The 8,877-nt window shown below is 35.4% G+C and overlaps 1 pseudogene; it reads left to right on the top strand.

The window, feature by feature from the left end:
• Positions 1 to 322: 322 nt before the first annotated feature.
• LOC145520380 (ubiquitin-conjugating enzyme E2 A pseudogene) lies at positions 323 to 725 on the top strand (annotated as a pseudogene).
• The last annotated feature ends 8,152 nt before the right edge of the window (positions 726 to 8,877 follow it).

Raw genomic sequence — 8,877 nt, 5'->3', positions numbered from 1 at the left:
GGAAAAGTAACAAAGACTATTAAATGGAGAAAGAATATTCCTTTCAATAATCCAATTGAGCATTAAAATAGACACATGCAAAAAATTCTATATGTAGGTAGAAACTAAAATCTATAAAATATTCTTGAGAACTTTGCGTTCATGACATCTGCTAATTGCCTCTCCACTTGTTAAAGTCACTAAATGATAAAAATGGTACCATTTAAATAGCTTTGTGTAATTTTAATTAAAAAAAAAAAAGCAGATGAGTAACACTTGGACCTACAAATAACTTATTTATGGTAGAAAGTATTCAAGACGGTCCCTGAAGGTTGCAGGAGGATCCTCCAGCTGGAGTCAGTGGGGCTCCATCCGAGAACAACATCATGGTTTGGAACGCGGTCATTTTTGGGCCTAAAGGGACCCCGTTTGAGGATGGAACATTTAAGCTTACAATCGAATTCACTGAGGAATATCCAAATAAGCCACTGACGGTTAGATTTGTCTCTAAGATGTTCCATCCAAATGTCTGTGCAGATGGTAGCTTATGTCTGGACATACTTCAGAACCGTTGGAGTCCAACCTATGATATGTCTTCCATTTTAACATCCATACAGTCTCTACTGGATGAACCCAATCCCAATAGTCCAGCAAATAGCCAGGCTGCTCAGCTGTACCAGGAGAACAAGCTGGAGTATGAAAAACGTGTTTCTGCGATAGTAGAACAGAGCTGCCGTGACTGTTGACCTGGGTGGAAGAAAAGCAGCAGCAGTCATTAGGAAAATATGTGTTGATGTGTTTGTCATCTTCCTGTTCTTCAATGTCATTACATTTACTTTATTAAAAGCAAAATAGCTGTTAAAAAAAAAAAACTCCCCAATTCCCCAATATGAATTTCATAGTAAAAATAGTTCATTTTTTTCCTCTTTTCCAACTTTACTTTTTGGGAAAAAAAAAAAAAAAAGATTTCACATAGGAATATAGAATGTTGTTTGAGGTCACATATAAAATTTGAGTGCATTTTGTTAAATCAGGATCCATTTACTCAAGATTACCCTGTCTTTAGACCAGGGAATATTACTATCTTGTCCTACTTTATCTTATAAAACCAAGACACCTAGTAAAATGAGTATAGTCTCTTTTCTCCAAAGATAATATGTAGTGAAATGATAAAATATATGACATGGGAAAAAAAAGCTCAATTACAGAGCATTTTCAACTGAAAAACTGCAGTGCATTTACCTTATTACTTAATAGCATAGTACTGTACAGCTGCCATAAAAATAAATGATTGGCATGTTATATATTTAATCCTGCCCAAGATAAAAGCCAGTTAAATAAAACTACAGATTTTTGGTGACTTTGCATCTCATCTGTTAATTGATTCAACATTTGGACTGTGCTATATACCAAGAAATCTGTTGGGCCTGGGGTAAGAAGATAAATAAGATTTCTTTTCCACAGGTGTTTGATAGTGTTACAGTTTAAAGAAAAGAATCAAGCTTAATTACAATAATTCATATAATATACAAAATATTACCAGCTTCCAATTATACTTGAGTAACAATTAGACTATCATTACTCCTATCCACATGGCATGGTCAGAAAGAAATATTCTTCCACACAATTTGAAAACCTTTCAAATATCTGGGAGCATAAAAGAAAATGTGTTCAGTGTGGCTGGAACATTCAGTGTAAAAAGGATGACAGCAATTGGTAACTTGAGGCTAGATTATAAAAGTATTTACACTTGGCTACCTGGAGAAGGCCTTGGCAACCCACTCCAGTACTCTCGCCTGGAGAATCCCATGGACAGAGGAGCCTGGTAGGCTGCAGTCCATGGGGTTGCGAAGAATCGGACATGACTGAGCTACTTCACTTTCACTTTTCCTTTCATGCATTGGAGAAGGAAATGGCAACCCACTCCAGTGTTCTTGCCTGGAGAATCCCAGGGACGGGAGAGCCTGGTGGGCTGCCATCTATGGGGTCGCACAGGGTCGGACACGACAGAAGCAACTTAGCAGCAGCAGCAGCATACCTGGCTACCGCTGAGTCAGCTTCCTAGGTGGCACAGTGGTAAAGACTTCTCCTGCCATTACAGGAGATGCAGGAAATGTGGTTTCAGTCCCAGGGTCAGAAAGATGCCCTGGAGTGGGAAATGGCAACCCACTCCAGTATTATTGCCTGGAAAATTCCATGGACAAAAGAGTCTGGCATACTACATCCATGGGGCCGTAAAGAGTTGGACACAACTGAGCATGCATGCATGCATACACATATACAATGCCACGGAGTCATTTCTGTAAGATTCAGGGATCCCAATAAATGAACCATAAAAGAATAGTGACTGTATACATATAGCCTCTGAAAATTCAATAAACCATACAGTTGGCCCTGCATCAAGAGCTTGTTATCTTCAAGGGTTCCTGGACCCAATCTCCTGAAGATAATGAAGAAGTGAAGGGCAGTCGCTCAGTTGTGTCCGACTCTTTGCGACCCCATGGACTGTAGCCTACAAGGCTCCTCTGTCCATGGAATTTTCCAGGCAAGAGTACTGGAATGGGTTGCCATTTTCTTCTCCAGGGGATCTTCCTGACCCAGGGATCGAACCCAGGTCTCCCACATTGCAGGCAGATGCTTTACCATCTGAACCACCAGGTAAGCCTGCAGGTTCTGAAGGACAACTCTATTTACAAAGAGTTTGAAGATTCTAAAATATTGCCTATATGGTTAAACACAGAGCTTCCCTGGTGGCTCAGATGGTAAAGAATCCACCTAGAATGCAGGAGACCTGGGTTCGACCCCTGGGTTGGGAAGATCCCCTGGAGGAGGGTATGGAAACCCACTCTAGTATTCTTGCCTGGAGAATTCCACGGACAGAGAAGCCTGGCGGGCTATAGTCCATGGAATCGCAAAGAATTGGACACAACTGAGCGACTAAGCACAGCACATGGTTAAACACATGAGCAATATTTTTATATCAAAATAACACTAGAGTTCAAAATAATCATGTTTAAGGTTTATGTGTGCACTAAAGTTTTTTTTTTCAAGTATTTTTGAAAAATATTTTTCAAACTTTTTATTTGATCATTTGCTTTTAGTAACTGTCTCTATAATTTCTTAAGCCTTATCATCCATCATTCTTGAATGTCGTTGTCTTCTGCCTCCTTATAAAAATGAAATCCATACTATAATACTTGAAATATTGATCCTACTAAGATATTCAAAATGGGACACTGCAGTTTTTATAGGTAATTTTATCCAAAGGGGTTGTGATGGTAGAAGAATTATCATTGTATGAAGTGTAAGATCCCTGCCTATTTGCACTTCAAAAATTAGAGAATTGGTTACATGTTTAATGACTGATATGCAATTTCAAATCCCTTCCTCCAATCTTGGCTCTTTATTGTAAGAATCTGGTGGAATTCCTGGATGTAAAACTCATGAAAGGGTGCCCCCCAGCTCCCTCAGCCAAGAATATAACTCCAGAAATTACCCATCTTTAAGCTAGTCCACACTTAGCCTCTAGCAGTTTATTTTCCTTCTCCAGGAGATCTTCTCAATCTAGGAATTGAACCCAGGTCTCCTGCACTGCAAGCAGATTCTTTACCGACTGAGCTACAAGGGAAGCCACCCTTAACATATCAGTGTTCAAATCAGGGTATGGCTCCAGTGGCTCTGCTCTAGTTAAGCAGATCGTGGCTGTGACTCTTGCATTATCTTATCTCTCCAAATTTGGCCCCAGCAGTGGCCCTGCTACCTCAATTCCCTGATGGATCTAAGAAAAAAAAAAAGTTGATTTACAGTTTATTTAGCTCGTAAGTATGACAGTGATGATTTCCATGTTCTTTAGATGTCAGAGCTGAAATCATGCTGTAGATAACCTTTTAGATTTTTTTTTTAAATCTCAACATAATGTCTTTGAGATTCATCTATGTTGTGTGCATTAATGATTGTACCTTTTTCTTGCTACATAGTATTCCATAGTATGGATGAAGTACACTTTGTTTAACCATTTACCTGTTGAAGAATATTTGGGTTGTCTTCCATCTGGAACATTACAGATAAAGCTGCTGCAGACATTGTGCGTAAGTTTTTGTGTGAACACAAGTTTTTATTCCTCTGGGATAAAAATTCAAGGGTACAGTAGCTAGGTTTCATGGTAATTGTTTAGCTTTGTTTCTTTTCACACACTGGAAACTGGGTGTATAAGACTGAGAAACAATATGCTTTTGACTCAAATAAATTTATTCAAAAATAAAAGTTGGACACCAGTTTATTTTTTACACTAGATAGTCAAAGGAAGTAACTCTATGTGATGACATTTGAGAAGAAAACTGGGAATTAAGCACCCTCTTAAATTTTATACTTTGATTAGAGAAATAATTCTATCTGATATTTGGAGAGTATGTTATAATCAATAGAAGGGTATTGTAAATGTCTTGCTTGAATTGGTTTGGTAACAGATGAGATGGAGAAAATGGTGTGGCAGCTTGAATCTGTGCAGTTACAGATGAGATGAAGAGTTGACAGTGTAATGGATGCTGCGGGGGTGGTAATACTGATGATTTAGATATGATGGTTGAGGAAAGATGAGATAGTTGTTTGTAACAACAAGGAGATTTTGACTGAGGCAATGAGAGGAAGAATGATGCAGTTTACAAAAATGTGGTATTTGTGGTGTGAATGGAGTTCTTAAATAAATCAGTATCACTGAATAGATTTTTTTATAGTCAGCCAAATATTTATTTTAATTCCATGTGTAGGATTTACGATTTTACATGTCAGTCAAGTGAATCGTCCAGGTCATATCACTGTGTTTATTAAATGACTTTTATATAATGGAAGCTCCTAAAATATTTGTGGTTCCTACCAAGTCATAAAATAGCTTCATTACTGTGTGATATATATGAAGAACCTAGTAAATATATCCCCAGGTAAAACGTTTCTCTGGCAACTTCAATATTAAAATTCAAATTTAGAAGTGTTAATAAATTGGTATTAACATGGGTTTTTGATAGGAAATAAGGCAAATGAAAGTAGAAAACATTGTTAGGGAAATTTTTTGGAGAATCAGGAAATAATGCTTATATTCTAAATGGATGATGTTAAGAGTGAGAAAACACAGAATACATAAGAAATGAGAAGTGACAAGAATGAAAAGGCATCAGGAAATTAGAAAATGGTAATTCAAAAGGGAAAGAAACTCATATCTCTAGATAAATTGTACAAGGAAATCTTAAAAGTGAAAGTTCAGAACATTGCCTTCCACGGTCTTCTTCTCCATTACAACCCACACTGTTCCTGTTAGACACCCTGGCATCACAATCAATAAGAGAATGAAAGTTATTGGAAGTTTGAAGGTCCTTTCCAAGGCATCAATTTCTCTTCCATTAAATGAGAGCATCAAGCGTGATGTCTTTTTTAGATGTCTGATGTGACGAGTACCTAAGTTAAAGCAAATCTCCATCTGTTGTACGGAATTTGAAAAAAAAAAAATTCAAGTTTTCCATATGATTAAATTACCAGAAGTCAGTGTTCACAGTTTGGTAAATTAAAGATGAATGTAGTTTGCAGACAAGATGTAAATGTTGAATATTTAGTGTTTTATAGCTATTGTGTTTTTATTCTTGTTGTTAAATATGAGAAAATATTTGAAGATTTAAGTCCTTTAAATCTTTAAAATATATTACAAAGTATATTGTTTTCATCAAATGAATACCATTGGAAATTACTCAGTACAACTATACAAAAATTACTAAACTCATTTTTTAAACTTCATTTTTAAAATAATTTAAAATATTTTATACCATATGAAGGCATTTATTTAAGCATTAAACTATTAATAATCCCTTGTGATTATAATAAATGAAATCTGATGTCAAATGAACACTATGCTTTAAAAAATTTAAAAAGAAAATTACATACTTTTCTTTTTACTGTTACAGTGATAAACAGTAAGAAGAAGAACTTTTAATTTTAATTTGAGTTATAGCCTTCAGATATACATAGAAATGGAGTCCATATGCTTCATACCTAGAACCACAGGGCAAGTAACAAGGATGCTATTTTGAACACAAACAGATTGTTCCTACAGTTGTTCCTGCATAAAGCCTTTTCTAACAGCTCTCGAGTAGACACCCACACTTTGTACTTCAGTGAACTCAATTTGAACAATATACCTACACCATGACCTGAAGCTAAAGCTACTGAAACCAAACCAAAAAAAAAAAAAAAAAATTGACCGTACTTCTTTAAAACCATGTAACTGAATATTTGTGTTTCAAATAGTCCTAATATAATAAAACAAAGGTACTAGCACACCAGAATATTTATTAATGATAAAATGAATCTAAGAAATCTGTACTTTAGAAATTTTCCCCCCTTACACAATAAAATATTTTTAGAGTTGATTCCCAGCATAGGATTTATTGGCTTTAGTGGTTTTCATTAACTTAAACCCTAAAAGACTGAAATAATTAAATAACTTTCAAAATTACTCACAACCTAGCAGTATACCAGGTGTCTAAGTGGAAAAAAATTGTCCTTAGTTCAAAATTTGCTGTTTGGTGGAGGAACCAAAAAAAGCATAAAGCCGAATGTATCAAGGGGAACAGGAGTACAAAAGGTAATAGGAGCTACATTTTCTTCTCCAGCATAACTACTGTACTTTCCAGGTAAAAAAGAAAAAAACAAAAAACAAATATATGTGTGTGTGTGTAAGGCTTCCCAGGTGGCACTAGTGGTAAAGAACTTGTTTCTATATATTTATGAAAAATGAAAGTGTTAATTGCTCAGTCCCATCTGACTCTTTGAGACCCCATCGACTGCAGCCCGCCAGGCTCCTCTGTCCATGGGATTATCTAGGCAGGAATACTGGAGTGGGATACCATATTCTTCTCCAGGGGATCTTCCTGAGTCAGGGATTAAACCTGGGTCTCCACACGTGCGCACACACACATACACACACACACACACACACACACACACACACATATACACACACACACATATACACACACACACACATAAGGAAGCAAAAATTAGAATTTCTTTTTTCCTTCAACAATATAGGAAGTTTTACCAACTCTTCTCAAAAAGTGCAAACTCCAATAATGCTCTCATCACTCACATCATTCCTAACACTCAAACTTCAAATCAATACCAGCTACATTTCTGCTGTGCTATTTTTTAATATAAGGCTAAAATGTAATAAAAATTCCTAGTTCATATTTCTTGGATAATGACAGGTTAGAGAAGCCCGACTGAAAATGGGAGAAACCATTTAATTCTAAGATATTAATTTAAAAAGTCATAAAATTTTCCCATTAGAATAGTAGTTTGTGGAAGGAAAAATTTTTTAAAAAATGTTTTTGTGTTCACATATTTACTTTGAAATTTCTTACCTGTCATTATTTTCTTTGTCTTAAAAAGAGAAGAGCCTAGGAGAAAAAATAAATGTTGCAAATTAACACAAATTATTAATTCATTTCACATTAGCAAAAAAAAGACATTTAGGTGATACAATTTTACAAGTGCACAGGCTTTTGAAAGTTAAAAATGCTCTCAGTTTTTGTTTTATACCAAGCTGTGAATGTTAATATGCCAACAGAATAATGTTGCCTTTTTCTCTGAATGATCTTATTATTTAATATGTTTCCTTAATAACTGTAGCAATTCATATTTGACCTAAATTTGAGAAAAGAACAATAGATCAAAAGTTTATGGGGTATATTGATAGACACATTTTTTGCATTTGACAACGGACAATTTCATATTGTACTTCAAATATTCTTATATAAAGATATTATTTTAACTGTCAATTATAAACTCTACTGAAATGGGCACTATAAAGAAAGTATATCATCTACATCAGAATAGTGTGTCTACTTTAGGACATTTTGTTAGCTTGTATTTTGGAAATTGTTTTTTTTGGTTAGTTTATGAAATTACTAAATTTTGTAAAAATATTTTATGTCTCTAAAATATAATCTATGAATATGAATCAGTTTTATTTTTATAATTAGAAATTACATTTCACTTTTCACTGTCACATTTTCACTTGTATCTATAGCAGTAAAGTGCTTGTAGTTTGCTTATTAATATGTCTATCAAGTCTTTAAGGATTTAATGATTAGGACTTCAGATATCTTTAATATAAAAATCTCTTAAATTAATAAAACTCAAAATATCTTAGTCCCTCCACCGCAACTTACATCGTCTCTTACCTAGGTCATTGCACTGGCCTCTAAACAAATATGCTTATGTCTGCTTTCATTGTATTTGTCAGTTTTTATGTAAATAAAATTATCCTTTTAAAAATTCTATAACACCAAAATATGCCTGGTGATACATCTCAGATTTTACTGTAAATCTCTCCCCTCAGAAGAAATTTGAGCTCATGTTTTGGGGGAAAGAAACTTGTGACCAACTTGTGACCCATAGATGGCAGCATGCCAGTAAAGGCTTCCCTGTCTTTGATTATCTCCCGGAGTTTGCTCTGATTGATGTTTATTGAGTCAGTGACGCTATCTAACCATCTCACCCTCTGCCTCACTCTTCTCCGTTTGCCTTCAATCTTTCCCATATCAGGGTCTTTTCCAATGAGGGTTTTTTCACATCAGGTGGCCAAAGTGTTGGAGCTTCAGCTTCAGCATCAGTCCTTCCAATGAATATTCAGGATTGATTTCTTTTAAGATTGACTGATTTGATCTCCTTCCAGTCCAAGGGACTCTCAAGAGTCTTCTCCAACACCACAATTCAAAAGCATCAATTCTTCAGTGCTCAGCCTGCTTTATGATCCAACTCTCCCATCTATACATGACTACTGGGACATAGCTTTGACTATATGGACCTTTGTTAGCAAAGTGATGTCTCTGCTTTTTAATACACTGTCTA

This window comes from Giraffa tippelskirchi, chromosome 9 (assembly GCF_054371585.1).
Source record: "Giraffa tippelskirchi isolate mGirTip1 chromosome 9, T2T-mGirTip1v1.2.pri, whole genome shotgun sequence".
Lineage (NCBI taxonomy): Eukaryota > Metazoa > Chordata > Mammalia > Artiodactyla > Giraffidae > Giraffa > Giraffa tippelskirchi.
Note: the sequence above shows the minus strand (reverse complement) of the source record. Positions and strands in the feature narration are given on the sequence as shown.